General features: G+C 51.6%; 1 protein-coding gene and 1 non-coding gene across 2 annotated transcripts in view; both read left to right on the top strand.

Moving 5' to 3' along the window:
* Nucleotides 1-22,055, top strand: part of SDK2 (sidekick cell adhesion molecule 2) — a 318,487-nt gene that overhangs the window by 69,783 nt on the left and 226,649 nt on the right. The window lies entirely within an intron of this gene.
* LOC119472314 lies at nt 15,436-15,599 on the top strand. The gene has a single exon (XR_005201448.1). It is a non-coding gene; the product is annotated as a U1 spliceosomal RNA (small nuclear RNA).

The following is a 22,055-nucleotide window of genomic DNA, read 5'->3' as shown; positions in this document are numbered from 1 at the left end:
AAAAAGGAAGGAAGGAAGGAGGGACAGAAGGAGGGAGGAAAGTGTCCAGAGAGGTGGGGAAGGCCAGCTTGGCATTAAATGTTTAGGAAGGAAGCAAGGGCAAGGCATTTAGAGCTTGCATTGGTTCCAGAGTGGAGGTAGAGGTGATGCTGTGTTCATGGGGGACTTTATCTCCTGGCTGGCAACTGAGCCTGGTGGGAGGGGCTGGCCTTGAGGAAAAGATCCACCCCACCTCCTTCACTCACTCACAAGGTGACCTCCTGAAGTTGCAGCTACTGGGAAAAGGGAGAGAAAAAACTAACAAGGCTAATCAGCAGCTGGGCGTGTGTGTGTGTGTGCGTGTGCTTGTGTGTTTGTATGCACGTATGTGTGTGTGTGTGTGCATGTGCATGACGTCAGCTGTGATCAGAGTTGGATCTGATGCTCATTTATAAACAAATGTAACCAAGGGGGACTGACCGATTAAACGATAATGGATTTAAAAGTATCCATTCATGTATCAAATATTTGTTACACCTACATCTAAATTAATAGATGTTACATAAATATGCATGTAATACATATCTATTGATGTATTCGCTGCTGTTCTAGGGGCTGAAGGGACAGGAGCAAAACAGCACAGATAAAAGTTCTTGCCTTTATGAAGCTTCCATTCCTGAGGGGTGGGCAGATGGTGAGAAAGCGCATAGATGTGAGCGGTAATGTTAAGAAGGCATAGTGCCCGTGGAGGCCAGGAAGAAGCCAGCAGGTCTGGAAGGTGGCACTGAGGTGGTCAGGGAGGTGACATTTGGAAGATGGCAAGACAGAGGAGCCCAGGGACCCCTGAGAGCAAGGCCCTGATGAAGGGCGGGGTTGGGCGTATGTGGAGAGGAGGCTGGAGCTGGGGAGAGCCAGCGGCCCATCCACACAGGGCTCTGCAGGTTACAGTGTAGACTCTGGATTTGACTGCATGTGAGTGGCAGCCCCTGGAGGCTTTGAGCCAAGTAGTGGCCTGATCCGATTTATGCATTAAATCAATCCCTCTGGCTGCCATGTGAGACTGAGACTCAGGGAGCGGAGGGGAGCAGGCACACCTGTGAGGAGGTGGTGGTCCAGGCCACAGCCGGGGATGGTGCTGGCAAGGGTGGTGGCAACATGGGTGGTGAGCAGCAGTTAGATTCAAGGTGCATTTTGTGGGTGAAGCCAGCAGGATGTTCTCAGCTGATGGACCGAATGATGATTCCAAGGTTTGGGGTCCCAGCAGCTGGGTGAAGGGTAGAGGCGATCATTCCTGAGATGGAGAAGCCTCTGGGGAACTGGATTGGGAAGGGAGTACAGAGTGACCTCTCTACTGGCTGTGGGGTTGCTAGTGCTGGGTACCAGTGTCCTCACCCTGGTGCAGCAGTGAGGCAGGAAGCTGGTGGTTGGGCCCCCAGCCCACCATGTCCGGAGCCCAGGGGCTCCTCTCTCACCCTCCATAGAGTCATCATTGTCTCAACCCAAAGAAAGACCCGAGCCACCTCGTGTACCCACTTCCATTGCCAAGGACCCCCTGCTGGCCTAGAGTGTGTTCTCTGGAGAGTTCTGCTCAGACATTGGGAAGGTGTCTGGGGCTGCTGACTGGGGGAAAGTGGAGGATGGAGAGGCCTCATCCTATGCGACCAGGTCCATCAGCCTCCAAGGTGGTGGTGTTGCCCCATAGTGGCAGGGCCATGAGGCAGTCACCTGTTCATTCACATGGCACACCTGCCCTGGACACCTTGCCATGTGTTGACACTAGACACCTGTCCTCTGTGTCCAGGTCCAGGGAGAAAGAGATAACAAGGCACCATTACAAGGGAGCATGCTGGGTGTTTGATGATGCTGGGAGGCTCCCTGGGGGGAAGTATCTCAGATGAAAGGTAAAGGAAAAGTAGGTACTGGCCAGATTGGGGGTGGAGGGGCAGATGAAAGACACATCGGGTCATGAGGGCTGAGGACACAGAGGGGATCAATGACAGGAAGATGTTGATGCCCCTTCTCCAGCAAGGTGAGCATCATACGCTTAGATCATCACTTATTCATTCATTCATTCATTCGATCTTTATGGACTGCCTGCTGTGTGCCTAGCACTAGGCTCATTGTGGAGATGAGACCAGAACACACATGGTCTTCCTCCCTATGAGGCTCGGAGAACAGTTGGGAAGGCAATACACAAGTAACTACACAATTAGGAGTGTCGTCGGAAAACACAGCGTATGCTAAGGAAAATGTCTGGGTGATCAGAGGGAGGCTGGCATGAGAGGAAGGGAGGGCAGGGCTGGAACGGGATGCCATCAGGATGTGGGGGTGGATGGAGTGGTGGGAAGAGGGGTCGGAGAGCTCCAGGCAGAGAAAACAGGGCGTGGTGCAGGTCACTGGTTACTAAACCCTGTCTGCGGACCCCAGGATTCTACAGAGGTAACTGAGCCCGCACGCAGGTAGCGGATAGGACAAGGTGGGGAGTAAGGGAAACAGCAAAACAGGCAGATAGGCTGTGGACCCCACCCTCACCCCCACTTAGATGAGGACAACTGCCCTTACCCTGTTTCACCTGTTGGGGCCCTCCACAGGATTTTGTGGAGACCGAGTCTAAAACCATTTGAACAGCTCTGATTTGGGAGACCATTCTGCCTGGGCAGAACGCCGAGGTCTCACCCGCCTGCATTTTAGGCCCCAGAACTGTTCATCTGTCCCAGCCACAATTGGAGCATCTCTACCACAGGGAGTCTCTGTGGGCGGCCGCCCAGCCCCGCATGTCCAGGGTGCTGGCCCACCCAGGGGAGCTGGCCCCCTAGGCACTCCTCCTTCCCCATGGGCTGTGGGGTGGGCCATGGAAAGCCAGGCATGTGTTGTCACGGGGGCAGCTGGGGCTCTGCCTGCCCTGTCCCTGGGCCCTTGCAGGCTAGGAAATGTCCGGGGAGGAGAGAGCCGCTATGGAGGGTCAGACCCCCGTCAGAGAGGGCAGGGGAGGGCAGGGCACTGGCCGGGCCCCAGCCAGGCTCACCTTTCCTGGAAGACAGGCTGGGCGGGAAGCAGTGTTTCCAGTAAAAAGGCATAGCTCCCGCTGGGCACACGAGGAGGAGAGCTCTCTGAGCTCCTCGGCCCTAATGAGTGCTGTGGAGAGCTGTTTACAGCTAAGTAAGCTGTAATGGCTTTCTGTGGTCATTAGGCAAGGCTGCTCGGAGTGCCTGGGGGGCCACCAGGCTGGACTCCCACACGCTCCCCTGGGACCCAGATCGATGGGCTCAGGGTTGGGCCTGGGTGGGCCACCAAACTCCCAGAGTGGCCAAGAGTGGCCTGTAGGCATTGGGAAGTCAGGGAGCTTGACCTGTCTCCTGGCCATGGGGTTGCCAGCGCTGAGTACCAGTGTCTCCACCTTTGTGCATCGGTAAGACAGGAAGCTGGTGATTGGGACCACAGCCCACCACACCTGGAGCTCAGGGGCTCCTGTCACCCTCCTTAGCCTCATCATTGCCTTGACACAAAGAGAGACCCAAACTGCGAGCAGTGGCTCACATCTGTAATCCCAGCACTTTGGGAGTTGGGCACATCACCTGAGGTCAGGAGTTCGAGACCAGCCTGGCCAACATGGTGAAACCCCGTCTCTAGTAAAAATACAGAAATTAGCCAGATGTGGTATCACGTGCCTGTAATCCCAGCTACTCGGAGGCTGAGGCAGGAGAATTGCTTGAACCCAGCAGACAGAGATTGCAGTGAGCTGAGATTGTGCCACTGCATTCCAGCCTGGGTGACAGAGTGAGACTCTACCTTAAAAAAGAGAAAGAGAGAGAGAGAGAGAGAACCAGAGCCACCTCCTGCAGCCACTTCCATTACCCAGCGAACTCCTGCCAGCCAGAGTACCTTCTCCAGAGAGTTTTGCCCAGACATTGAGAAGGTCCCAGCAGCCGCTCAGGACCTCACCAGGGCTCACAATAGCCACCCTTCACCCCAGGCTGTGGGCTGGGGCAGAGTAGGGGAGCAGGAACCCTAAAAGGGACACAGAGCATGTGGGGTGAGCCATGTCCCTGCAGGCCTGGGAGGACCATTTTCTGCTAAATTCGTTTCAGTCGAGGGAGGGGCAGGAAGAACATAGGAACGGGTAGAAGACGGCCCCTCCGCAGGGCTCCGGTGTTCAAGACGGACCTGGCTTTGAAATGAGTTCTGCCACGGGCAAGGACATGATCGTCTCTGAGTCTCAGCCTTCCCGTCTGTAAAACAAAACTAAAGCAGCTGTGTTTGGCTGTGACATGGCGGTGAGCTGATGTGCGTTCAGTGCCTCGAGGGTAGTCAGTGCGTGCTGGAAGGTAGCAACATGACCATCATCAGCCCCACCATCACCAACACCATCACAAGGGAGGTGTTGGTGTCCCCCTCTTTTTATCATTGGGCTAGTCTAGCGGCAAATGGCAAAGCGGCACCAGCTCCTCAGGGGGCCAGCAGAGGGAGCCGCCCCACCCACCCTCACATGGATCTGGAGGCTCCTTATTGAGCATCTGCTCTGTGCTGGGATTTGGGAAAACACAGCCCGGAGCTCACAGAGCCTGTGGGTTCTGTGGTTTCTGGACCTTGTGCAGGGGTGGAGGAGATGCATGTTGAGGCCGGGAAGCGCTTAGGAGGCAGGGGTGTAAACTGGGAGGGGAGAGCAGCGGGGATGGCAAGGCTGGGTCCGTGTATCCACTGAGCTCGGCTGTCCCAGTCCCTCCCCAAGACCATGGGACCGTCCCAAGGGGCTCTGGGGAGAGTAATGGGGCCTCCTGACTCTCTTCCTTCCCCAGCCAAAGCCTGGAAGAGTTAGGGCCCTGAGGTCCTGCTCCTCATCCTTCACCCAGGGTAAGTGTCCCACGTCCACGGCTGCGGCCTCCTGTAACTCAGGACCTGCTGCAGAGAGGCTCCTCAGCCACTTTTATCACCCCCATATCTTCTGGAGCTGAGAGTGGTGACAGCAGTGCAGCTCCTCGAGCTAAGGAAAAGACAAGGGAGGAAGGGTACGGGCTTACAGATCAAGGCTCGGAGCTCCGTGCCGAGGACCTCTCGGAGGTTCTCGTCGCCCACCTACCAGAGTGAGGGGGGATTGACCCAGTTTTCTTCTCTCATCTGATCTTTCTCAGAGTGCAGCATAGTGTACAACACTGGCTTTCAATCCACATCACAGCTTACAGTCACCCGGAGGGGCTGGAAACAAAAAATTCCAATGCCTGGCCCCAGCCTGGACTAACTCTGATTTAATTCGCTGGGAGTCGGGATTGTTTCTGAAAGCCCTCCCCACCCCTGTCCCTGGCCATGTGATTCCAATGTGCTGCCGGGGTTAATAGGCACGAATGCAAAATGACATGAGGCAGGGCACAGTGCCTCACGCCTATAATCCCAGCACTTTGGGAGGCTGAGGCAGGCAGATCACCTGAGGTCAGGAGTTTGAGACCAGCCTGGCCAACATGCTGAAACCTCGTCTCTACTAAAAATACAAAAATTAGCTGGGTGTGGTGGCACGCACCTGTAATCCCAGCTACTCAGGAGACTGAGGCAGGAGAATCACTTGAACCTGGAAGACGGAGGTTGCAGTGAGCTGAGATGACACCATTGCACCCCGTCCTGGGTGACAGAGTGAGACTCCATCTCAAAAAAAGAAAGAAAGAAAATGAAAGAACATGGGCTTTGGAATTAGGCTTTCAACCCCGGCTCTCCCTCTTACTAACTGCATGATCTTCGGTGAGTTACTCAATATCTCTAAACCTTAGTGTTGATTTTGGTTTTTAAAAATTAACAATAAGTGAAACAGCTTGGAGACTAGAGTTCCTGGTTCTCGTGGTCACTGTGCGTGTAAATGAAGAAGATATATGCAAAGGCTGTTAGCACATAGTAGGTGCTTTTTCAGCCTCCGCCCCATGTGTGCTTTTTAAGGAGATGATGGGAATATGGTCATGTGATGTATTCACAAAAGTACATGAAGCTCACAGAGAGGTGGACCCTGCTGTCCAGCAATTTGGAGATCAAGTGTGATCCTTCCATCTGCAGTGACCTGTTAATGACTCTTTTCTCCTTGTATTTATCTTGCTTGGGGTACCTTGAGCCTCTTGAATCTTCAATTTGTCTTCCTCCAAATTTGGGGGATTTTCCCTCCTTATTCCTTCCACTACTTTTTATGGCTTCAATCACTCTCGACTCTTGCCAGGACTTCATTTATAACATATGTTAGACCTTCATCTCCAGTCTGAGGCTCTGGGTTTTGCTTTTTTTTAAGTCTTTTCTGTCTGTTCTTTAGATTGGATATTTTCTTTTGATCTGTCCTCACACCGACTCTTCCGTTCTCTTCAATCTGTATCTTTCCAATAAGTTTTTAATTTCAGATCTTGTATTCAGATTGGCCTAGTCCATTTTGCATTGTTATAAAGGAATATCTGAGGCTGGATAATGTATAAAGAAAAGAAGTTTATTTGGCTCACTGTTCCGTAGCTGCACAGGAAGCATGGCAACCACATCTGCTTCTAGTGCAGGGCTCAAGAAGCTTCCACTCATTGGCAGAAAGAAAAGAGGGAACAGGTGTTTCACATAGAGAAAAAGAGAGAGAACACACAAGAGAGAAGGGGAAAGATACCAGCTCCTTTAAACAATCAGCTCTCTTGTGAGCTAACAGAGCAGGAATTCACCTATTACTATGGGAAAGGCATCAGGGGATCTGCCCCCCGATCCAGACACCACCCCCAGGCCCCACTTCTAACATGGAGGATTTGGAGGGGACACATATCTACACCATATCATTTCACCCCTGGCCCCCTAAATTTCATGTCATTTTCACATTGTAAAATATAATCATTTTTTCCCAGTAGTCCTCTAGAGTCTAAACTCATTTGAGTATCAACTCAAAAAGTCTAACATCTCATTTGAGACTCAAGGCCAGTTGTTTTAAATTTATGAATGTGTAAAAGCCAAACCGAGTGATTTACTTTCAAGATACAATGGTGTATGAGGCATGAGGTAAACATTTTCATTTCAAAAGGGAGAAATCAGCCAAAAGAAAGAAATGACACACCCTACACAAGTCCGAAAGCCAGCAGGGCAGACGTTAAACCTTAAAGCTCTAAAATCATCTCCCTTGATTCCATGCTCCATATCTTGAGCACACTGGCATGAGGGGCGGGCTCCGCAGGCCTGGGCGGCTCTACCCCTCTGGCTTGTAGGGTGCAGCCCCCTGGCTGTTTTTAATGGATTGGAGTCTAGTGTCTATGGCTTTTTATGTTAAGGTCGTAAGCTGTTGGTGGCTATACCGTGCTGAGATCTGGAGGGGGATGGCCTCATTTCTACAGCTCTACCAGGCAGTCTCCCAGTGAGGACCCTGTGGGAGCTTCCATGCCATGTTTTTGCTTGACAGTGCCCTACCAGAGGCCCCTGTGGAGGCTCTACCCCTGTGGCAGGCTTTGGGCACCCAGGATTTTTCATACATCTTCTGAAATCTAGGTGGAAGCTGTCCAACCTCTTTCACTTTTGTATTCGGCGTGCCTGTAGGCTTCACACCATGTGGAAGCTGCCAAGACTTATGGCTTATGCCCCCTGAAGTGGAGGCCTGAGTGGTACCTAGGGTTCTCTGATCCCTGGCTAGGGATGCAGGGATGCAGGGAGCAGTCTCCCGGGTCTGCAGAGGGCAGCAGGGGTCCAGGTGTGGCCCCCAAAACCATTTTTTAGGCCTCTGTCATGGGAGGGATTATCCCAGAGACTTTTGAAATGTCTTCCAGGCCTTTTTCCCATTGTCTTTGTTATTAGCGCTTCACTCCCTTTTAGTCATGTAAATTTCTCTAGCAGGGGGTTATTTTACAGGTGCCTCAGATTTCTCACCTGAAAGGCTCTTTTGTTCTCTGCCTCATGGCCAAGCTATAACTTTTCTAAGTTTTTACACTGCCTTTTTTTAAAAAATTATACGTTTTAAATTTAAGTCATGTTTTTGTTCTCATATCTAGTCGTAGGCAGTTAGAAGCACCCAGGCCACATCTCGTTCTTTAGAAATTTCTTTTGCCAGATATCTTGGGTTATTACTTGGAAGTTTAGTCTCTCACAGAGCCCTAGGCCATAGACACAATGTAGCCCAGATTTTTATTAAGGCATAACCAGGGTGACCTTCATTTCAGTTTTCAATAAATGTTTTATTTTCCTCCAAAACCTCGTCAGCCTGGCCTTTGCTCTCTATATTTCTATCAGCACTTTGGTTACAACCATTTAACTAGTTGCTAAGAAGTTCTAAACTTTTTGTCACGTTTTTGTCTTTTTGTGAGCCCAACAAACTCTTCCAGCCATTGTTCATTACCTAATTTCAAAGCTCTTTCAATATTTTCAAGTATCTTTATAGCAACACCCCACTCTCAGTACCAATTTTCTGTACTAGTCTGTTTGCATTGCTGTAAAGGAATACCTGGGACTGGGAGATAGATATATATATATATATATATATATATATATATATATGCGTTTTATTTGGCTTGTGGTTCTAGAGGCTGTACAAGAAGCATGGTGTTAGCCAGGCGCAGTGGCTCATGCCTGTAATCCCAGCACTTTGGGAGGCTGAAGCAGGTGGATCACAAGGTCAAGAGATCAAGACCATCCTGGCCAACATGGTGAAACCCTGTCTCTACTTAAAAATACAAAAATTAGCTGGGCATTGTGGCATGCACCCGTAGTCCCAGCTACTGGGGAGGCTGAGGCAGGAGAATTGCTTGAATCCAGGAGGTGGAGATTGCAGTGAGCTGAGATCGTGCCACTGTACTCCAGCCTGGCACCTGGTGACAGAGCAAGACTCTGTCTCAAAAAAAAAAAAAAGAAGCATGGTGTTGGCATCTGTTTCTGGTGAGGTCTCAGGAAGCTTCCACTCATGGCAGAAGGTGAAAGGAGAGCAGATGTGTCAGATGGAGAAAGAAGGAGCAAGTTAGAAGGCAGGTGGTGCTAGCTGTCTAACAGAACAAGAATTCACTTGCTACCACGGGAAGGGCACCAAGCCATTCATGGGGGAACCCCCGTTACCCAAACACCACCTGCCAGACTCCACCTCTACCACTGGAGATCACATTTCCACATGAGATTTGGAGGAGATAAGTATCCAAACCATATACAAATCTAGAATTTTTATTTGGTTCTTTTTTATGCTTTTTTTTTTCCTACTGAGATTTTCTATGTGTTCATTCATTATGACTATATTTTTCTTTATGTCCTTGAGGATAGTTCTAATAGCTGTTCTAAAACAATCTGTATCGATTGCCTATCTATTGTGTAGGGATCGCATTTTCCTGTTTCTTCATATGCCTAGAAATTTTGGAGTGTATCCTGGATGCTATGAATGACATATTTTTTAGCAAACAGGTAACTTCACTGCACTCAAACGCCAAACTCACTCTCCCCTGTGGTTGGCAGTAGCAGAAATCTCTGTTCAGTCCCTCTAGCCTTTGCTGGGCTGCTTGGGATAGGCCCTATGCATGCATATTTCAGAGATCCGTCTAAGGTTTGGGTAGAATTTATATGCAGAATTTGGGTCTCCTCCCTCTGGCTCTCCTCTTTCTGGGATTCCCACCCTCAATTTCCAACTGTTGTGGTTGCCCCAAAGTCTGTCCTCCAGTTGTTTAAGCCAGTAAGACTGTGGCTTTTCTATCTGGATTTAGCCTCCCCACTTGGCAGGTGCTAGAGCCTGACCTCAAACAAATACCCATAAATATGGGAAGTTCCGCCAGTGCCATTTCTGTCTTCTAAGCATTGACTTCCCTCTAGTGTCCACCTGCCTTTGGTCATTCTCCAATGCCTCAGGCAGTTGTTTATTGCTCTCTGGGGAAAGGGTTGATCTGACAGCAGCCACTGCACTGCACCCTTACCAGATGCCCAAAGCCCAGCTGCTGAGTCTTTTGTTTTACTGCTTTTTTTTTTTTTTCCCCCAGACAGAGTCTCACTCTGTTCCCCAAGCTGGAGTGCAGTAGCCTGATCATAGTTCACTGCAGCCTCAAGCTCCTGGGTTCATGCAATCCTCCCACCTCAGCCTTCTGAGTAGCTGGTACTACAGGCATGTGCCACCACACCCAGCTATTTTTTTATCTTATTTTTTGTAGAGATGGGGTCTCACTATGTTGCCCAGGCTGGACTTGAACCCCTGGCCTCAAGCGATTCTCCTGCCTTGGCCTCCCAAAGTGTTGGGATTACAGGTGTGAGTCACTGCACCCAGCCAGAAATGTCTTTAACTTGTGAATTCCCCAAGATATTTGAGCTATAATGTGATTTATAAAAATAGTTTTGTCTGATATTTCTGGGGGACCACATTTCTAGTTTGAAGAGAAGTTGACGGTGACTCACTTCTTATCCCAAGCCTTGATGGAGGCCACGAGTCTCCTCCATGGTACGTGCCTGTCCAAGCTTCCTCTCCAGCAATGGCCTGAGGATCAGGGTGGGGCAGCTGGCAGTGGAGCCGTATCTGAATGCCACTGTCCTTCCCCTCCCCTGCCTTCCTCCTCCCTTCCAGGAATGGTTTCAAGTGCCCAGGTCCGAGTCAGACTGCCTGGGCTGGTATTCCAGCTTCAGCCCAGCCCCACAGCCTCAGGTGCTTCTGTGTGCCTCAATTTACCCATCATCAAATGGGGAAAGAGGGCTCATAGGGCTCATAGGGCTGGTGCCAGATGAAATGAGTTAGCATGTCTTAGTAAAGCTTGCAAAACGCGCAGACACGGCATTTCCAACAGCCCATTGCGCCTTCTGCACAGGATGCCATGGTGGTTATTTTTCTTTCTTATTCCTTTCTCTGCACTCAGCTTCTCTCTCCCTTTTCCCAGTCTTTCTGTCTGTCCCAATCCCGGGTCTCATCCTCACCTCCCCATTCTCATCCTTGTCTGGCAGCCTGGACAGACACTCGGAGCCACCTCCCAGCCCCCTCCCACGCCTGCCTCCTTCTCCCCGCACCTCCTGTCTCTCTCTTCTTTAAGGAGAGTCTGGCCTCATGTTCCCCCAGATTCCACATAGCTGTTGTTCTCTTATGTTGTCACCTGGCCTAATTCCTGGAGGGAGGTGGGAGGAACAGGGAAGTGAATTAGATCTAAAAAGGGAACAGATGCAAGACCAAGCCCAAAATTTTAGGGGGTGGCCCCAAAATTCAGCAATCAAACAAATAATATTTGAATGTAATATGTTTGCAAGGCAAATTAATGCAAAAATTCCACAAGGAACAACATATCAAAACATCTGATAAAGACAGGAACCATCCCGGTGCTTTGGAGGCTCTCCCTGCTGTAGCCCTGTTGGAGTTTGTCTTTTTGTCACATTTTGATGGTGTTCATTCCAAATTTTTTGCTTTGATTTGGATCCTTTAAAATATTATATTAAGATGTTATTTATCTTTTTTTTTTTTTTTTTTTGTAGTGTCTCACTCTGTGACCCAGGCTGGAGTGCAGTGGTGTGATCTCGGCTCACTGCAAACTCTGCCTCCTGGGTTCAAGCAATGCTTCTGCCTTAGCCTCCCAAGCAGTTGGCATTACAGGTGCCCACCACCACGCATAGCTAGTTTTTGTATTTTTAATAGAGATGGAGTTTCACCATGTTGATCAGGCTGGTCTCGAACTCCTGACCTCAGGTGATCCACCTGCCTCAGCCTCCCAGAGTGTTGGGATTACAGGTGTGAGCCACTGCGCCCAGCCTAAAATGTTATTTATCTTGATGACTAAGATTTTGATAGCCCCTCCTTTATATGTTGCACACATTCTCTCATTTGACTCCCTTCACCCAGCCCTGGAACAGAGTCCTTGAAAGCAGAGACTCAATTCAGGGGAGGCCAGTGCAGGAGGCCAGACAGTGCTTCCCACTCTGGGGGAAGAGTGGCTCGGGCCACTCTGCTTGCTCCTGGTCTAGGCTCATGGCCGTTGAAGGCCATTGGAGGCCAGACCTGAGCCATGTACAGGGAGAAGGTGGTCTGTGACACAGTGATCTGCAGTGCCTCCCCCAACACTGACCCTGTGTCATGCCTCCCGGGGCCCAGGACAACAACCACACAGTATGGCCTGAAGAAGAAGGCTGACTGCTCCTCTCCATGGCAGCACAGAGAACCATGTCTTCTTGGCCATGGCTCTGCAGCCACGTCACCATTTGTGGTCCTCCCAGGTGGCCCTGTGCTGACGTCTTCTCTCCCTACCCCGGCCACTTTCAGACACTCTCCTCTCTACCTCCCACTTCCCCTGGGTCTCATCATCATCTGTGCTGAGGCCAGGCCTCGGGCTGACGGCGGGTCGCGTGGTTGATGTGGGTGGAAGGCACTCAGCCTTGCCAGCCCCGTCACTGCCTCCCTTTCACACCCACCACAGCCCTTTCCAGACTCCAAATAGCTCCCTCCGCCCCTCCCTTTGCCCCATCTCGGGCACAGCTAGAAATGCCAAGTTGCGGAGTCTGGGGTGGAGCACTGGCCAGGTCCCCAAAAGCTTGGGCGGAGTGTTGAGGAACGAGGCTGGGTCTCTCCTGTTTTCTGTACCTTTGGGTAGTTGGGGGAGGAGCAGGGCCTGATTTTGCTGTGCCTGGCCAGGGTGGCATGAGCAGGGACGTGCCTGCCCAAGTGGCACACCCACACGCCCCACTTCCTGACCTCAGAGGGGATCCTGTCACCTGCCACCAGTCCTTGCAGGCCCAGACGCCACCCACTGGTTGAGGAGCTTGTGTGTTCCTGAATCAGGATCAGGACGGTTGGACACCAGCGGCTCCACACAGTGTGTGTACACCCGAGATTTGACCAACCCTCACAGTGGCCCTGTAAGGAGGGCGTGAGGTCCCCAGGGCTCCTCACTGGTATGTGGGTGCTTGGATTTTGAAGTTCTGTATTTACACAGCTGGTCAACGACTGCTGTCCTGACATCTCTGGAACGTTCCATGTTCCACACCTAAAGGGTTAATGCGGCCAGGCAAGGTGGCTCATGCCTGTAATCCCAGCACTTTGGGAGGCCAAGGAGGGCAGACCACTTGACATCAGGAGTTCGAGACCAGCCTGGCTGACATGATGCAACCCCCTCTCTACTAAAAATACAAAAATTAGCCTGGCATGGTAGTGCATGGCTGTAATCCCAGCTACTCAGGAGGCTGAGATAGGAGAATTGCTTGAATGTGGGAGGTGGAGGTTGCAGTGAGCTGAGATTGCACCACTGCAGTCCAGCCTGGGTGATAGAGCGAGGCTCCATCTCAAAAAAATAAAATAAAATAATAAAGGGTTAATGCGAGGCACAGCCGGGTGCAGAGGCGCCTGCAGCCCAGCTGTCATTCCCATGAATGTTTCTGGTTATTCAGTCTTTCTAACAACTCCTTGTCTGTCATTTATTCTTGTGGTTTTTGTGGTGGCACTAGGAGTGACTGCATCCTTCCGGTGAGGAACCTGAGGCTGTAAGAGCTCAGGCAGTTTGCCCTCAGCTGGATTTGAACCTGGCTCTGTGTGGGTCCTCCATAGTCCACTGCCTGTCTCAGCAGGGCCAAGGCAGGACCCTTGGGGCATAGACCCACTTCCTGTGCTTGTGATGCCCGGAGGAACTCCCAGCCCATCTTGCCGTCCCTCCCAGGGGTGACTGCCGCTGAGCCCAGCAGGCCTAAAGATGCAGAAGAAACGCCATGACAGCCAGCTAGTGGCCAGCCCTGCGGGGGATCAGGCCAGCGACTAAAGGTGTTGAGTTGCCTCAGCCACTCTCTTTCTCTCGCCCTATCTCGCCAAGGTTTTTGTGGCATTATGATTCTGGAGCACGGGCGTTAGGGGTACTTGTCTCTGGCAGGACAGGAAGGCAGGGAAAAATAGAAAGGGGGAGAAGCCGACCTTACCTGTCCTATCCTGTAGAGGCTGCAGACCTGGCCATGGGAGGCCCTTTGGAGGCTGGAGAGCAGCCATAATAGTATGGTGACATGCAGTATGGGGGCAGCGGGGGGCAGGGAGCAGAGCGGGGAGTGGCAGACGGACGGAGCCTGTCCCCACATCGTCCTCCTCAGGGCTTACTGCTCTTATCTTGGTGTTCTTCTCATTTGCTCCTCTCATTCTCCACGTTGGCAGAAAGTTCTCATTCTCAAGAGCCCGCAAAAAGAATTATAATACACATTACAATGTAATTATTATAGCACCTCTTCCATTTATCAACTCCTTGCTTCGTGCCAACCATCTTGCGTACATGATCCTATTTAATCCTCATTGCCACTCCATGGTGCATGTATCACCATCATCTACATGACCAGCGAGGAGACCCAGGGCTCAGAGAGGCTCATTTCCCCAGAGGCAGGCAGGAAGGGCGTGAGCTTGGCAGGCAGGCTGCCTGTCTCCTTGGGTCGCTCTGCCCCACTGGCTGGAGCAAATGCTCTCAGGGTCTGGGTGTTGCTCTCAGGGCGCTGGTGCAGGCAGGAGAATCCAGTTGAAGGCAGGATTTAGGGTTTTCTTTCTCCCCACAGAGAAAGGAGAAAGAGGGAGGAGAAGGTGCATTCTTTCCTTCCCATGGGTATTTTCCCATCTCACTTTGTTTGTCGGCTAATTTTTTAGTCTTTGAAACAAGGCCACGTCCTGGGAGCCCGGCTTCAGACAGGGCCAGGGAGGCAGGCGTCACTCTCCGGGCCTGCCACGGCAGTGTGTATTAGTAGCTCTCATTCTGTAGGACTGGTGGCTCACAATTCTGGAAGCCAGGCAAAGAGCTCCTATCTTGGGGGTGGGTTGAGACCCCAGTCGAGAGCTCATCCTCAGGGATCTGGTAGAAGGGACCCATGGCTCAGTGCAGGGCCCCCAAGGTCCTGTTAATTTGACCACTGACTTGACATGTGAGGTGGGAAAGGCCTCCGTCCCACTGGGGCCTTGGTTTCTTCATCTGTCTAATGGGCTGGTAATTCCCAAGCTGTGAACTTCACAGGCTGGATGATAAAAGGAGAAACAGTCAATGCAAAAGTGCTTGGACATTTTAAAGGGCCATGAAAAAGTGCCTGAATGTTATTCTGTTCCTCCCTCCCTTCCTTTCTCCCTCCCTCCCTCCCTTCCTAACGGAAGTTAATTTCAGAAGGCAGCCAAGTCTCTTTCCGTCTCTGCCTGGGCAGGTTCGTTGGCATTAATGGAGGAATTCTGGAAGGTTCCACAGGACATCTGGCAGAACCCTTTGTCACGGCCACATCTTTTCAGGTTGGCCAGCTCCTCTCACATGTGCTGAGCGAAGCTGTGGGCTCAGAGTTTTTACTCCCCATCAGTCCCTCCGCAGAAGGCACATCACCCCCAGGCGTGCAGCTCGTGCTGCTAAGTGCCCCCCAGGCTCCCAGCCCGTGGTGTTGGGGATGGGCAGGGCAAAGGGGGATACAGCAACGGGGAGAGGAGGGTCCTGGAATGAGGAAGCTGGGCTTGGTTGTCCAGGGAGCCCTGGGGAGACGCTGAGAGAGGGTGAGTGGAGCCAGCTCAATGCCACTGGCTGCCATTTGTACTGCTGAGTCTAGAGGTACCTGTCGATACTTACCTGGCAGGGGAGATACCATGATCACGGAGGTGGTTTTCCCAGGGCAAGGCTTATCCATTGCACTCCGGCTGTGCTGACCTCTGCGATTTCCCCAAATGTGGGAAACTCGACTGCATGATTTGTGGTAGTGGGGGACTGCATTCACACTTTCCCCTGGTTTATCATTAAAAAAGAAAAAGAAAAAGAGAGAAATAGAGGTACCTATCGAATCACTGCCTGGTAGAGGCTGCAGGCAGACCTTACTGAGGGCAGGAAATTTGTACTCATAGGATTCAAGGAACTCCCGTGAATGGGAAAGGAAATGAGAATGGCAGGGCCTTGACACTTTGGGATCTCTCTACCCTCTATTGAAAGAGGACCTCCAACCCAAAAACAAGGAAGGAAAGAAATGAGGGATATGAGGAGGCAGAGAAAGAAAGAGAGAAAGAGAAAGAGAAGAAAGGAGGAGGAGAAGGAGGCAGCAGAGGAAGGAGAGGGAGGGACGAAGGGAAGGATGGAAGGAGGGAAAGAGGGAAGGAAGGAAGGAGGGAGAGAGGGAGGGAAGGAAGGAAATATAATATTTTATCTGGCTGGCTCAGTGGCTCATGCCTGCAATCCCAGCACTTTGGGAGGCGCAGTAGGTGAACCACTTGAGGGCAGACGTTCAAGACCAGTCTAGCCATGGTAAAGCTCTGTCTCTAATAAAAATATAAAAATTAGCCAGACGTGATGGTACATGCCTGTCATCCCAGCTACTTGGGAGGCTGAGGCAGGAGAATTACTGGAACCCAGGAGGCAGAGGTTGAGCTGAGGTGCCACTGCACTTCAGCCTGGGTGATGGAGTAAGACCCTGTCTCAAAACAGAACAAAAAATCCTCAAGGTGCAGCAGCTGCTGCAAAGCCTTTGAGCTAAGCCTTGGCAAGGTCAGGCTCATTCACCGGGACCAGCCCCGTTTGTTGAGACTGCGCCATGAACTGTGTCCTTCCATGAGCTTCAGTTGAAACTTACTTCTTATGAGGAATGTGTTCTCATTATTCCTGTTCTATAGATGAGGAGGCCAACACCCAGAGAAATCACTGACTTGCTCGGTTTCATACAGCCAGAATATTCTGGAGAATTCAACCCCATGTCAGGCCAACCCCAGCATCTGCACTTTCTAGCTGCTGCGTGGCCTTTGCCTAGCTTAGAAGAATGAAAGGTGCTCAGGTTTGTTTCCAGTTTCAATAACCGTAGCCCCATGCTGTCAGTCTGGTGCTAATTTCCTTGTGTGTTTTAACTCATACAGTCCTCACAAAGGCCCTATGAGAGAGTTTCTGTGATCATCATCACCCCCATTTTACAGGTGAGAAAACTGAGGCTTAGAAAATCCCCTCAAAGGCAACAGAGGGTAGAGCTCAGATGTGAACCCAGGTTGGCTCCAGAATTGGTGCTGACAGCTGCTGGGCTAGACTTCCACCCAGGCAAGCTGAGTTTTTAACCCCGACTGAAGTCCTTTCAAAACTGCAGACAGGTTCCCAAAGGGGAAAAAGCCACCATACAATAACAGCAATAGCAACAGCCGCATTAGAATTCAGCAAATGTTCTTCCTAAAATGTGTGCTTCAAAGAAGAATCATGTGTAGGTCAAATGTGAATGCCTCTACCAAAAACGACGCAAGGAACATTAACATCTGACCCTACACAGCCTCACGTCCAATGGGCGTCACCCATATGGGCTGTGTAGACACACCTGGCTGTTCAGAGGAAGCCAAGAGAGAGCCATTGTATTTCTTTCCCATCTGGGTAACGTGAGCTCTGTCTAATCAAAGAAAGTCGTCTTCCTTTATTAAAATAAAAATAAAAATAAAAATAAACCACCAAACTCCTAAGGTAAAAGCTTGCCGCTGGCTTCTTTGGAATTATCTGTGTTTAACTAAAGCTGTTTGCTGTTTTTCTCTGTTGATCTGTTTGTTTGTTAAGAACCTGCCGCTTCCCATCTCGGTGATCTGCCTCAGTGGCTGCACCTCCGTCCTGAATGTCTGGGGTCATTAGGAGGGAGAGGAATGGTCCCTGCAAGGGTCATTTCCTGGCATTGACTTCCACTGAGTGTCATCACTTTGCCAACTGTCCACCCCAAGCCCCAGCCCCATGGACAGTGCCCCTGTGTCTCCCAAAGCCCCTGCCTTTCCCCGGAAACCCCAGAAGCTCAGGCCCCTCTGTACATCCACCGCCTCTCTCCCTACAGGGACCGTCCTCTGCCTCTGGCCAGCAAGGAGGGCTGACTCCCGGTCCCTCTTGACCCTTTGTGTCTTTCCCACGACCGCTTTTCCAAGGTGCCAGGCTTCAAGCCTCCAAACCTCCCCAGGTGTTTGGACTCTGCAGCATTTCAATCCTATGTTTGCTTTTTATGAAAGAGAAGTGATCCCGTCTGCAGAATATTAAGTGGCTCTGGCAGCTATGGGACGCAGAGCTGCTAATCCGCCGACATCTGCTGCTTATGTGATCTTGGTGCCTGGCAGCGCCGCACCTCCTCTGCCCCCACCTGGACCCTTCCTCATCCTCCCAGTTGAGCTCCAGGACATTGAGGCAGAGAGGGAGATGATGGGGGACTCTGGCTAATCCACCATTATTGCCCGATGTCAAGGACTGGAATAGTAACCTCCGAGTCCGCTCTGAGGCCCAGGGGCAGAGAGGCCTGACCACAATGAGCAACCTTGGGCCAGCCCCTTCCTCTCCTGGGCCTCAGTGTCCTCGGAACACAGAGAAGGGGATGAGCCGTGTGGAGCCTGAGGTCCAGTGCACCGCTCCAGATGGCACCTCCTCCGGGCCAGGCAGACTCTGGTTCACACACCACACCTTTGCATGAACTGTTCTCTCCGCTGGGGATGAGCTCCCCCTCCCCTCAACCAGTCCAAGCCCTGCCAGCCTTCAAGGCCAGTTCCAGACTCAAACCCTCCAGGAGGCCCTCGCCAGCTCATCTGAATATACAGCGCTCCTGTTACTCCTGCTGTCTCTGGTCACCACCATCGCCTCTGCTCAATTCATAGCCTCCCAGGGCAAGACCGAGTGCCCGTAGCCCAGCTCGGGGCTGCATGTGCAGCTGGACGATGCAAGCTCTTGAATTCACCACGGCTGGAGATGAGGCTTGACGCTGTCAGTAGGGCAACCCAGAGCAAAGCCCCCCAGTCCTCCTTCCTCCCAGCCTGGTCCCCAGCCAGTCTGCACACCAAGTCCCTGCCTGAGCTTACAGCACCTCGAGGGCTCCTAAAGATGAAAGAGACTCAGGTCTTGGCAGGAGGAAACTCAGTTTTGATCCTGTAATAAAACCCATACTCAACTGACTTTGTAACATGTACAGAACAACCGACGAATAAGTGTAAATCAATATTCTACAAACAGGATGCCCAAGAGCTCCTCAGAGTTAAAGGGGAAAGTGTGTGTTTAATCACAGCTGGCTTCCTGGAGAAGGTGGACTTTGAGCCAGGACTTGATGTACAGAGCTCACACTTGCAGACAAGGAAGAGGATGCATTCCAGGGAAGGAAAGAGATTTGCACAGAAGTATGTGTTAGTTTCCTATAGTTGCTGTAACAAATACCAGACTGGCTGGCTGAAAGGATAGAAATTCATTTTCTCACAATTCTGGAGACCGAAAGTCTAAGATCAAGGTGTTATTGGGGTTGTTTTCTTCTGAGGGGATGAGGGAAGACTCTGACCTTGGCATATAGATGGCCGTCTCCTCCCTGTGCCTTCCTCCATGTGAGCCGTGCCCTTCCCTCCTCTGCTTACAAGGACATCAGCCACATTGGGTTAGAGCCCACCCCAATGATGCATTTAACCTTAGTTACCTCTGTCAAGGTCCTGTCTCCAAATTCAGTTGCATTCTGAGGCCCCGTGGCTTAGGACTTCAACAGATGAATTTTGGGGAGATGCAGATGAACTTTTAGGGGATGCAGATGACTTTTGGGGAATGCAGATGACTTTTGGGGGAATGCAGATGACTTTTGGAGGGATGCAGATGACTTTTGGGGGGATGCAGATGACTTTTGGGGGATGCAGATGACTTTTGGGGGGGTGGAGATGAATTTTGGGGGGATGCAGATGAATTTTGGGAGATGCAGATGACTTTTGGGGGGATGCAGGTGACTTTTGGGGGATGCAGATGCCTTTTGGGGGATGCAGATGACTGTTGAGGGGATGCAGATGACTTGGGGGATGCAGATGCCTTTTGGGGGATGCAGATGACTTTTGAGGGGATGCAGATGAATTTTGGGGGATGCAGATGCCTTTTGGGGGATGCAGATGACTTTTGGGGATGCAGATGACTTGGGGGATGCAGATGACTTTTGGGGGGATGTAGATGGCTTTTGGGGATGCAGATGAATTTTGGGGGAAGCAGATGCATTTTGGGGGATGGAGATGAATTTTGGGGGGATGCAGATGAATTTTTGGGGGTGCAGATGCCTTTTTGGGGGATGCAGATGACTTTTGGGGGGATGCAGATGAATTTTGGGGGATGCAGATGAATTTTAGGGGGATGCTGATGAATTTTGGGGGGATGCAGATGACTTTTGGGGGGATGCGGCTTGGCTCATAACAATGTGGAAATGGTTCTGCTTCACCTGGGTGCCTTTCCGTAGAGGACTGATGAGCTGCTCCTGTGTGCCTGGCGTTGTACAAAGCACTGGGCTTCCAAAGGGGAGTGTGACGTGCCCCCACCCTCATCAGGGGCCCCCTGGAAGAAGCAGAAGACTTGAAAGGTGGCAGACTATGGGTTGATGAGGACAAGGAGTCTGCTGCAGGGTTAGGAATAGGTGGTCCCAGCTCCACGTGGAGGACATCAAACCCCTCTTGCTGTGAGCCTCAGCACCTCAGCTCCCCTAGTAGCCCTCCCTCCGTGCTCCTGCCATCTCCCCAATGGGAAGAAGCCAGAGCTTCTGGGGGATGCGTTGGGGCCACTAGATGTCTCCCCTTGAGGAGGTCATCTGCCAGCCAGATTTATGCCTGGGGAGGGAGGAGGGAAACTACCACTCCCACATCCCATCTTATCCTCCCAGCATTGGCAACACCCAAAAAGGCTGAGGGAAAACTGAGGCTCAGGCTGGAGCAGGCCATGCCCCCTCTGCCTGCACCTCCTCAGGAAGGGGGTGACTGGCATCCCCGGGTGAAGACTGTACTGTAACAAACAAGGGTGGGGGCTTGGGGGTGGTGCAGTTCACCTGCAGGAGGGGTCGCCCCGAGGAAGGAGGTTGCCGGTGGGATGGGGGCTCTGACCAGGTAGTGGCTCAGGGACCTCAGACCTCCCTGTCTTCTCCTGTCTTTCCTTGTGCCATCCTGGCTTCTCAGAAGGCAGCTTCCTGCAGGAAACACGAAACACCGTCATAGGGATAGGTGCAGCCAGCAGGGCTTGGGGGTGACTTGCCACTGGGCTGCTCACTGGCTCAGTGACTTTGGGTAGGACTGGTTTGATCTCTTGAGGCCTCAGTTTCCGCATCTTTATCAAGGGAATAATAACATCCACCTTCCAGGGTCACTATGGGGACCCTGGTATTCAATAGGCAACATGCGTGAATAAAGCCCTTGACAGTGAGAATGGTCTGTTACTATCAATTTCCCAACTGAAGGCAGCCTCGGGCTCCCACCACTGGCCCCTGTGACCTGACCTGCCTCATCTCTGCCTCTTGGCTCTAATGGTGTCCAGAACAAACACACACACCCCAGAAGGTGTTTCCATGCTGAAGGCCACCTCCTTGCCCAGAGTGGAGCCAAGAGCTCCCTCTGGCCCTTCACTCCCAGCCCCCACATAAGCCTCTGCCTTTGCACTCATCCATCCAGAGAGGCAGCACGATGCTGCAGCCCTGCCTGGGAGCTGCAGCCAATCCCAGAGTGTTGGGATTAGGAAGCTCGAGGAACCCAGAACCCAAACGGGCCCGAGCCTCTTCTCTACAGCTCCTCTGCAAACAGTCCGTCTATCTCTGAGTGCCAGCCAGAGGCTCAGGGCGAGGGCTCTCGAGTGGAGAGCTTGCCAAGGAGAGGGCTTAGAGTGCAGTGTAAACGAAGCCAGAGCGAGAAGTGCAAATGAGTTGGTTCAAAGATGAAGTCGCTAAGGGAGCTCCATCTGGGAAGCGGCCTGCAGCAGGGCCCATTGGCAGGGCAGTGGCACCGTCCTCAGGCTCTGCAGCCAGCCTGGCCGGGCTCAAATCCTGTTCCCCTGTGTCCTGCCAAGTTACTTAACCCGTTTATGCCTCCATTTCTCATATCTCAAGTGGGTGTGATGCTACTGTGTACTTCTCCAGTGCCAAGAAGCACATCTGAGTGGCACATGATGGGTACTTGATACACATTGGCCATTATAATGATCTCATTCCATGTGAAGAAGGCAGAGAGAAAAGCCCCGCATCCTAAATGCAGTCTGCTTCCAATTCTCTAGCAACAGGCTGTCTCCTTTGCATATTGTCTCTGCCTGCTTTTCTTTAGCCCTCCAAGCTGTCCTAGGCTTCGTGTTTTAGTTTAGCAGGATTCTTTTCTTTCTGGAAGAGCTGAGCTCCTAGTTCCCTCCATCAGTGCAGAGAGGAGGCACATCTAATCCCCTGTGGCACGGGGAGCTCAGCAAGTGTGAGTGGAGGATGCATGGGAGAGAGCTTGGATGAGCCTG

The sequence above is a fragment of the Cebus imitator genome, unplaced genomic scaffold (genome assembly GCF_001604975.1).
Source record: "Cebus imitator isolate Cc_AM_T3 unplaced genomic scaffold, Cebus_imitator-1.0 Scaffold93, whole genome shotgun sequence".
NCBI lineage: Eukaryota > Metazoa > Chordata > Mammalia > Primates > Cebidae > Cebus > Cebus imitator.
Note: the sequence above shows the minus strand (reverse complement) of the source record. Positions and strands in the feature narration are given on the sequence as shown.